At 48.2% G+C, this 10535-nt stretch overlaps 1 long non-coding RNA gene across 1 annotated transcript in view; it reads left to right on the forward strand.

Moving 5' to 3' along the window:
• Positions 1-10535, forward strand: part of LOC309883595 — a 213054-nt gene that overhangs the window by 15883 nt on the left and 186636 nt on the right. The gene's annotated exons all lie outside the window — the stretch shown is intronic.

Raw genomic sequence — 10535 nt, forward strand, 5'->3', positions numbered from 1 at the left:
CAGCAGGGGGGGACCAGGAGGTGCGGGAAGATGCTGGAGCACGCTGGGGGCTGCATCTCGCCTGCACCAATTCCTCCTGCCCAGGGACAAGCAACCCGTTGCTGGTGATCCCCCTCCGTCTGTCTGTGCCACAGATACGGGGTGTCAGGGCAATGCGGGTGGAAATTCCCCCTCTGCCTTTGCCTGCGTCATGCACAGGGATGGGACAGCTTTGGCCTGAGCACGGTGGGTTGGTATGTCCCCGAGTGATTGAACTGGCTGCGTTTGTCAGGCTTTAAGTCACAATGTTCATGTGAATCCAGCCCTGCTCTGCACTGATGTAAGCTTCAGTTATGTCCTCGAAGAAATCCTGCTTCACGCTGGGACAGTCTGCAGCCAGACTTGCTGGCTAGTGCGCCCTGGTGAATCCAGTGGCAGCAGTTTAAGATATCACTGCCCCCAGCTCTCCGTCTTGTGTTCTTGTGGGATATGTCCAACCCTCAGACAGATCAAGGCATATCCCCATCATTCCACTTCTCCAGCCTCATAGCGTGTGTTTTTTGGGGGCAAACTGACCTTTGCTGATGACTTAGGCTGTTGTAATGAACTCTTCTTCAGAGCTCCCGTGATGGAGGTGTGCATCCCATGAGGCCGGTTTTGCTCCAGGAGTGGTGACCATAAGGAAGCCACAGCAAAATCCTTTGGGTGTCTTAAACTGGTCAACTGTGGTTGACCAGAGGATGTAGGTCAGAGCCCTAAATACAGCCCTTGCACTTCATTTGTTCTTGTTTTTACCATACCTGTACCCATTTACTTACAGAGTTATACAACTTACCGTGTGTTTATTTGGATTCTCTGTAGGAGGCCTTATTGTGAAAGAAAATGGTGCATGGAACATTTGCTATTTTATTATTATTTTTTTAAAAGTTCATTTTCATTAGTAAGTTATCTTAAAACTTTGGGTAGACATGGAAATTCAGAAAAGAAATCACAAGAAGGAATTAAGGAATTATTACCTAAATGAAACTCTCTGATGTATCATATGTATACGAAAAACAAAGTACGTGTAAAAAAGCCTATTCTGCATGTAAAACTGATGTATTAGAGGTTGTTTCTAAGTGGTGAGCTAACTTAGGTATTTTTGCTGATTGTTTTTCAAGATTTTAGTGCTAGCAGAATGCATTCTGAAATTTTTATTCATGGCTAGAGGAGGAAAATTAAACTTTCCTGCTTTCTAAGCCATTAATTAACACCTGGATGATACAGTACCTGAATCAAACTAATTGAATAAATCAGAATTAAAGGTTTTTTTTTTTTGTACTTGCAGTAAAAGTTATTTTCATTAGAAGCTTATTGAGCTTTTTGACCTGCTTTACTCGCGGTCTGTGGCTTCCACCATTTCAGCAGTTTGGCTGTTCTGTAAGATGCTGTCATCATGTATGGTTTGTGCAACTTTTCTATGCAGCACAAAGGATTTCATCAGATTATGGGATAGGGTTGATTCCACTTCTAATATCATTTAAAATGTGTGTAGGTGAAATAATGATAAGTCAATGTTTATTGACACTGAGAGCACCCTTTAGCTGCCCATATATACCCCAGCAGGTTGCTTTTATGCTGACACTGGTTTTGTTAATGGTGATGGCCTTGACTGGGTATAATGTCTTATTTTCTGTTCTCATTCTCATGCCATTTATTCCTAAATGTCCTAGCAGTAGCTGTGAGGGGGTTTGATCGTGTTCCTCAGAGCCCCCATGACTCTGCTTCCAAATCTTGGCTGGAGTTGGTTCCCCAGCACAGGCTCCTGAATCCTTTTGTGGGGATGCTCTGCTCTTAGGAGAAGGCTGTGGTCCATTCTGCACACCTAGGTGTCCTGCTTGGCCTCCAGCTGCTGCTCCAGAAGGCCACCGACCTCCAGGAGGTCCCGTGTCCCACCTGCCAGCCCCGAATGGCTATCCTGGATAATCCCCACACCTCAGCTGGCTCCTGACACCCGCATTTTGCCAACAAATGCCTTCCAGCTCACATTAGACGTTGCTGTTGTTCTGCTGCGTGATCTGGAGCAAGTCACTTCTCCCTGCTCCTTTCATCCTTGGCTGTGGCTATTTGGAGAGTCACCTCCTTGGTCCATGGGCTCCCTCACACCAGGTATTTACCTGGAGCAGAGGAGTAATACAAGGTAATAACCATGTGGCCCAGACCCACCTGCCAAAAGCAGCAGGTCCAACAGGTCCAACTCGACGTCCACGTGCACAGCGAGCTCCGGCTGTGTGCAGAGCACAGAATTCATGCCCGTGTCAAGCTGGGGCTGCTCGACACCTGGAAATCGAGTAGGGGACTGTACAAGTTGGGGGAGGGACCAGAAAATGGACAGATGAATACAGGAATAGCAGGGAATATGGTGGCAGGGGATGTGGAGTTATCAGTGGCTTGGCTTTCTCCTCCTTTCCAACTGGACAATGCCATCCCTTGGCTCTCGGGCAGGGTTTTCAGGGACCGGAGCTGCCTCCTTCCTGTGCTATACCATGTGTGCAGGCATAGCCTCACTAGCAGCTCATTAGTAGCACTCCTTCCCTTTTCTATTTATTTATTTATTTATTAACCCTTCTTCACCCATCTGGGCAGTGATTGCCCAGCAGAGTCAGCAGAGGAGCGGAGGTGTGATGGCTTTACTTTTAGGGATTTCTTTACTCTCGGTGCCTTCCCCCCCTGCCCAGCCTGTCCCTGCAGGAGATGTCGCTCCTCAGGACACAAGTTTGCCTCCTGCCATCCACCCACCATGATTCTGCTGAGAAGTGACCAGAGGCAGGTTTTCTCCTTTATTTCTGCCATCAGCTCCATTCCCTTGATACTCCTTGAAAAGGAAATTGTGGTGTGACTCAGGGTTCCCATTTGTCTTGGCTTCTTTCCAAATCTTTGCTGTTCCTTCCCTTTCATTATTTGTCCATTTTTACTCTTCCTCTTTTGTTTCTTATTTCCCTCTCTGCTGCTTTCTTCCATTTTCTCTTTTCCTTTCTCCCCCTTTCTCTTCCTTTCTCCCTCTCTCTTGCTGCTGGATATTATGAGCAGTGACAGCAGCCGCTGGGGGCTGGAATCCAGGGAGATAACAGCACTGCCATGAGAATCCGTCTGCTCGGCTACAATTAGCCCTGCTGATATCTTTCACCTGGACAGAGCTGCCTTATCATTGCTACTTCTTGGAAAATGAAGGGTCACAGATACCGATCGCAGATAGCACGACTCTGGCATTTCCCTCTGGTTTTCATGTTGCTGGAATCCCTTTTTGGCTCCCTTCTCCATATGATTAGTTTTGCATCTCTCTTGTTCAGCTGTGCTGCTGTCAGATGGAAAGCAGGCACCGCAGCTTTCCAAAGGGCGCACGGCTCAGGCAGAGACCCGGCTACATTTACCTGATGTGAGCAGCAGCACACGTCCGTGGATCCTGCGTGTTTCTGAAGTTCAAAGCCAGAAATAAAATAACGCGTCAGTGCCCCAGGGCCTCTTTATGGTAAGTTGTTGCCCTGTCTTTGGAAACTCTGGAGAAGGGCGCAAGCCAGAGCCAGCTGGGCTTGTTAAGCACTGGGCCGATCCACCCACCCTTCTGCTGGCTGCTTGCGCAGTTCCTGACTAGCAACGTGAAGATATTGGCAAATGCTGCCACGGCTTTTTTTTTCCACTGTGGATGAGTTTTGGCAACTGCTTCTTGAGTCCAGAGACAGCATGGTTGTCCTTCGTGGTCTTTGTTTTGGTGGCAAGTCCACCCTGATAAAAAAAAATTGTAGTCCCAGCTTTGCATTTCCCTGCTTCTGATACCTTTCTTTCTGTTGGCCTTATAAACACAGCTCTGTAGCAAGAATAAACCCCGATTTCTTCCCTCTCTGGCCTTTGAAAGCTTCTAAATGGAAGAATAAGATCAGCAGCAGGGCTGCATTTAGCTGAGATGGAGACACCCTTTCTGCAACTCTTTGTGTCTTCCTTCTCTCTTGCTTGTACGTAACTTACGGGCACAGTTGCTGTTGTTCAGGATCTGCTGGGCTGCATGTAGAGAGGTGAAGAGATACTGAAATTAAACTAATGGCTCTGGGTCATAACCAGATGAGAAAGCCTGCACTGGCAGAGAACTGGTGGCCCGCTGACCACTTCATAAAATGCCCTTCAGGACAAAGCAGAGATCCTTGTTAGTGCTTTCTCTCTGTTTTTGCCCCTGATTTGCTCCATTTGCAGCCAGTGCTCAGTGGGAATCAGCATGGCCCTAGGAGTCAGAATGGAGATTTCCAAGTCTTTCCTTCTCCTTTCCCCCTGATCTGGTTGGACTCCAAGTCCCTTTTTGCCATTTTCCTATGAACTCACAGCTATGGATTGCAGCCTGGGTTGGGGTCTGTAGTACTGTTTCTGCCAGTAGCAGCATTTTAGCTGACTGCGTGCCCTGTGGCTGTAACCTGTGAGGTGCTGATACCGCTGTCACAGCTCCGGCTGGCTCTGTGTGCCGCCAGATTGCTCAGTACCACATATCCACCTTGAACATGTGAACATATTTGCATTTTGGTCAGCTGGAGCATGTAGGTTGGAGCCAGCTCTATGCTTCTGCAGTGACCACGGTTGGTGAGATGGCGATCGGGGTAATCCCTGCCAGCACGAGCCAACACACTGGGGGCACCAGCCCGCGTTTTGTGCTGTACCCAGTGCATGTGAGGGTCCCTAATACCGGACCCGCTGTGCTTCTGCTGGAGAAGTAAGCTGTGTTTGCAGATGTGTGAGTGTCACTGAGTGTAATAAAGCCAGGGTTGTGTAAGAGTTACTACATGTGTCCAGCGGTGTGACTACACCTGCGGCACTGCGCTCGCAGCCGGGCATAGCCTCGAGTGCAGCCCCCGCTGGCAAGGGCACAGGGCTCGTAGTCCCCCGCTTCCCGCTGATGTCCTCCAAAGCGAACCCACAGTCAGAGTAACTGGTTTCTAACGGCTCAATACTTGTTACGGCTCCTGGAGGGTTTTAAGTTAACTCATTGTCTTGTCCTCAGGAGAACTGCAAAGATGTGAAAATACTCATGGCTCTCTTTCAGAGCCAAGGATGGGTGTTGCTCTGGGTTTCTTTATCCTACGGAGCTTTGAGTTACTGCGACAGCCTCTGCCTTCTCTGTCCTGCCTCTGCCTTGCCCTGGTTGAAAATGTGGTTCTACAATTACCTGCCCACCCACCCCTAGTCCAGACAGAAGAAAACATAGGTGAGTCGCCAGAGGAATGCGAATCCAATAAATTGCGACACTTGTGTGTTTATCTGACCTTCACTGTTTACAAATTTGGCTGGCAGTCTCATGAAAGAGGATCTGCCCAACGTATTGGTCAATTGGACCTTAATGCTCTTCTTGTTTCTGGTCAGCCTGGCAATACTGTAAGAACAGTTTGTTCTAAGCAAGCTCCTGAATGAGTTTATGTGCTGAAATGGCATCACCGCATATTCTCAGTGCTGCCTCCTGGTCTTTTTTTACTCCACCCTTCCAAGCTTTTGACTTCGAAGTCGTGGCTCCGAATAATTGCTGTATTTACTCAAATTAACTGGTCACATCCTGCTACCATCTTTGCTGGGAGGGTACAGCTGTTCTTCTCTCCTCTGGAGAGAGGCCTGACCACTTCTCCAGGGTGTATCAGTGCTGTGCTGCTTTACTGTGGGATCCACAGCAGGAAAGGGAGAGGGCCCCCTTTCTTCTGTAGGACAGCCAGAACTACAGGAATATGGTGTATAAAATCATAAAGCCTCGCAAAATTTATTTCAGATTTTGAAGGCAGCATTTAAGTCTTATCTTTGTGAAGTTTGAAGTGTCTCAGCTGATTCTCTGTTGAACGACGCTGTGCATCGCTCGCTCTCCACAGTTTGCAAATTGTCTGCGCTTCGAGAGCGCTGCAAAAAAAAAAAAACCACCCATGCCTCAGATTCAGACATTTCTGAATGTGGGATGTTTGAGAACAGATTATTTTCAGCCTCATCTATTTTCTGACTCTGTGAAGATCCTCCCTGATAAGCCTATGCAGTCAGGAAAGCTCCAGTGATTCCCAGCTCCAGCAGGAGCCTAATCCCAACGCACCGCTGTTATCAATAGGATATTTTACCAGAGGCTTTGGTGAAACCAAGAATAGGCCTTTAATTATTATCCAAGACTCATTCCCCAGTCCCGGCTTGTCGGCTGTGGCCAGCTTTCACTAGTCCATGTAATGCAGATAGCCACAAAGTACATCTCCTCCTCCAGGAATCTGCAGAGTCAGCGGCTGCTGCCTGGGGCTGCCCGGACCCTCGGGAGCCCTTTCTTGCTGCAGAGCAGCTTCAGCTTCCAGGGGCATCCTCTGCGCCCTCCAAAGCATCCCAATTGTTTTAACCTCCCTTTTTTTTTATACAGGACACTATACTTTTAATGGGCTTTTGCAGGTTTTTCACCTTCCTGCTGGCATGACCCCGCATGTGAGGCTTCTTTGCAGCCTCAGGTGCCTGAGGAGAGGTGGCCTGGCTGCCTGTCCTGCTGCTGCTGCCAGAGCCCCTTTTGAGCTGGGACCCTCTCCTGTGATACATTGACCCGTAGCCCTGAGGCTGGGACAAGCTGACAGCCAGGAGCGATTATAAAGAATAAAAACTATTTTAAAGAATGCCTCAAACTGGTGCATCGTGCCCCTCTGCAGGCGGATTTCGTAGTGACTTGGTTTTGTGTCAGCTTAACAAAACGCTGAATGTGCATAATGCCTGTTCATTTTGTCTTAAAATAGGACATCTAAATCAGGCTCTCCGTAGGCCTTTCCCAGTCTCTCCTGGCTGTCAGCTTTCTCTGAGCTTCCCCACACCTCCCACCGCATTTTTCTGCGGGGTAGGAAGAGACTGAAATGTAAGTGGGATTATGCCTGGGTGACAAATGTAGCCCGATGTGATTGCGGGACGGAGCAAAGCAGATACAGAGCGAGCAAAACCTGAGAAATGGAAGCGGGCTTTACAGAGGGGATTACGTGCCATAACGCCTCAGATAGCAGCGCGGGGATCCTGCTCCGTGTTAAAACACAGCCTGGTTTTAGCCTGCCCCTTAGCACAACGCTCTCTGCTGTTTCCAGTGACAGCGGAGAGAGCTGGGGCTGGCTGTGCCACAGGGGCACTTTGTTCCTGCGCCGTGTGAGCTGCCCTGGGCTCCATTTCAGCCCTGTTCTGGTGCCCGTTGTGGAATCGTGCTCCACACACGCTGCCATCAGTGCCGCCGGTCCGGGGTCTGGCCAGCAGAGGAGGAATACCCTTAAAAAAACCCTAAATCCCCATCAGTGCAGAGCGTCTCCCAGCAGCCTCTCCAAAGATGACTCCTTATTTTAAAAGAATTTCTAAATAAACTCCAAGCCGCATTTTATAAGAGAGGATGGTATTTGCAGAAAAGGTCAAGACTATAACAGTCAGCATCCTCGGAGATAGGAATTCTCAGCCCCTGCAGCTTCCCATAATTTGTCATGGCTTTAAACCCTCAAGTCCCCATTTTACATTCCCAATCAAGACAGACATGAGGTTTTGATTTCCAAATGAAACGCTCCGCTGGCTGGGACGTTTTTCCCTACAGAAGATGTACAGAAACAGAAATTGTTAGGATTTCACTAATTATATGGTTCTGCTCAGTCCCGACCCTAAGCCAGGACCCATCAGTGCTGGGACCGTGGGGGCAGCCCTGGGGGGCACCCCGCGAGGTGTCTGTGCCCCTGGGGATGCCCAGCTGCACCCTGCTGCCACCTCTCCACAATTTAACCTTCTTGTTGGGTTTTGGGCAGCCGTAATAGGGGTGACCTTCATGGGTCGGGGTGCTGCAGGCTGCCCGCATTGCTCGGAGGCTCGCGCTGTGCTGGGTTTCTCAGCGGGGAGAGCGTGCAGCGATTTGTGCCGCTAGCAGGTGTGAGAGAAGCCTTTCCTCTGCGAGCCTGCGGGGAGAGCATGGAAACACGAACACCGCAGCGAAAACTGAGTGGGATTTGTGTTTCTGGTGAGGTGTCAGGAAATAGCTTTTAAAATGCACTGGTGAGAGGCTTCCCAGCAAGCATTAACCATTCCCTCGCCTGGAAGGATGGCTGCAGTGAATGCACCTGGCGAGGTGCAGCAGGAGCTGTGTCGATGCTGCTGCCATGCTCCGGGCATCCCCTGGTGTGGGCTCGGTGAGCAAAACCATGGGCAGTGTCTGGGAACTGGGGAGGGCTGCCCCGAAACCCTCACAGCAGCTTCGGCTCAGCCCGCGGCGTGGGCTGCCGCATGTAAATTGCCATATATACATTTGTAAATGTTTTGGTATGCCTGAGCAAGCCAGGATCTGGAATTAATTTTGGTCTTTTGGGATACCAGACAGGGAGCCTGTTGGAGGAGAAATCCAAATGGGCCAAAAGGATGGATTTTGGTGGGATTTGTTCAGTTGGAAGAGACCTGTGTATGGATGTGCGTTTGTAATCTGAACGGCCTTGATTTGTCTCTTCTTACTTCGCTTGTGAAGTGACTCAGAGCAAATTGAACTAAACTCACTCCGGTCGTGAAGCAGATCTGCACGCTGATATTAAATGTTTTATACACTCCTCGGGGTTGTGCAATGCAGCATCCCTGCTGTGCAGTCCGTGCTGAGGCTTCTTTTCCCCTCTGTGCTCTGCACTTTCCATGTCAGCACTCCCTCACTGCGCTCGTCTGTAACTGCGATGCCCCAAGGGAAGGTGAGGGTCACTTCTCCATCACCAATGTGCAGCCGCTCTTTGAGCAGTGTAGCCTCACCACTCCACACGTCAGGAGATGAAGAATTACTTTTCTGGCTGAAATTGCAGGGAGGATGGTAGAGAGCAGAATGCTCTTACCTTGTGGCATCCCAGCCACGGGGCGGGCCAGCTCCTGCAGGAAATGCAGGGGGACCTGTAATGCCGGTGAGTGGTCCAGCACCACCACAGGCTGGGTCGTGGTCCCAATCTGACCACAGTTTGGCCCAAAATCATATCACACCAAACTCCGTCACTTCTTCACTGGCAAGATATGTGTTCCCCATGGTGCTTGACGACAGTCTCTGGCAGGGTTATAGATAGCATTTCCTTGCCTTTAGGTGCAAAAGCTACAGGTCCTCGATTGCTGCCGATCACATTTAGGCTTGCGAAGCCCATCTCCTCCAAAGGCTTCAGCATGATTAGTTATTTTTAAACTCCACAGAAGGAGTGTTAAAAATGTGCTTTTTCATGCAAGCAGCCTTAAAAAAATCCCTGCTTTATGTTCCTGAGGTGCTTTCTCATAATTTTCCCATCCCCTTGCTGCCTACACCGCAACGCTGTATGAAAACGGCTTTGGAGACAACACAAAGTGCTGTATCTGCAGTTTGATTTTTGCAAATCCTAGAATTTTGCCTTTCTCCTTTGCTGAAACTCTGAGAAGCATTTATGGTTTTGATTTCGATCCTTCCTGGGATGGTAAAAAAGTGAACTCAGGCTAACAGGCACTGCCCTCCTGTTACATCCCTGCTGACCGATATTTACTGATGGGATAATTCAGAGCTGACAGCAGGGATGCCAAATGGATGCCCTCTGTTTTTATGGGAAAATGTTGAAGGGAGAACTCTTGCTATGTTATGAACTACCAGGGTCTTTTATATGTGCAGGACAAGTCTTATCAGCTGTTACAGCATCTAGAAAGCCTTGCTGTGCTGGCACAGCCCCATCCCCGTGTCCTGCTCCAGCCAGGGCACACTGCTGCTGCTCCCGGCGTGGGGACGGCCAGACAGATCACCTCTGCCCCCCTTGGTTGCTACCAGGAGCCTGGCCTGGCTTCAAAGGGCTTTTCTTACCCCTTATCACGGCGGCTGAAATTCCAGCTTAAACAAAACCCAGCCACAGACTTATTCAAAACATTTATTAGTGTTTAAGGAAAATAATAGTGTGAAAGGTACAGAGCTTTGTCTAAAGCCATATGCATTTTCTTTTTTTACAAGCTTATTTGGCTGCAAATCCTACATGAGATAAAACTAGTATGTTTTTCTCCCAGAGATTTGGAATTAAGGACAGTTTTTTTTTTTTTTTTTTTCCTTTTAGTTCAGCACTTTAAGTTAGGACAGCATTTTCCAGGGTTTATTGGTATCTTCTTCCAGTAAGCATTTTGCTTCTCCCAGTATTTTCATTCCAGAACAAGGCTCATTCCAGATGCAAAGCGTAAAGGAAACATTCATACCTTGGCTTTGAAGCTAAACCTCCTTCATGAACAGCAAGTTCATAAGGAATGTTAATTAAAGCATCATACAGTATCTAAATGGACTTTTTTTTTTTCTCTTTTTTTAAAACTTTATAAAGAATTAAGGCTATGTAGATGTCACAATAAAATACTCTCAGGTAAAACGCACCCTATTTGTTAGACATGAAAGAAGGTTTAACAATAAATAAATGATTTATGCTGTCAATAACATTATGGAACTGTATAAAACTATATTTACGCAGCTTTAAACATAAAAAACATACTAGTGGCATGAATATATACAACACAGGTCATGACGTACGTTTAAATTATCATAGCCAGCAGTGTTCTTTTTTTAAATGGAGACA

The sequence above is a fragment of the Aythya marila genome (assembly GCF_965140915.1).
Source record: "Aythya marila genome assembly, chromosome: 14".
Lineage (NCBI taxonomy): Eukaryota > Metazoa > Chordata > Aves > Anseriformes > Anatidae > Aythya > Aythya marila.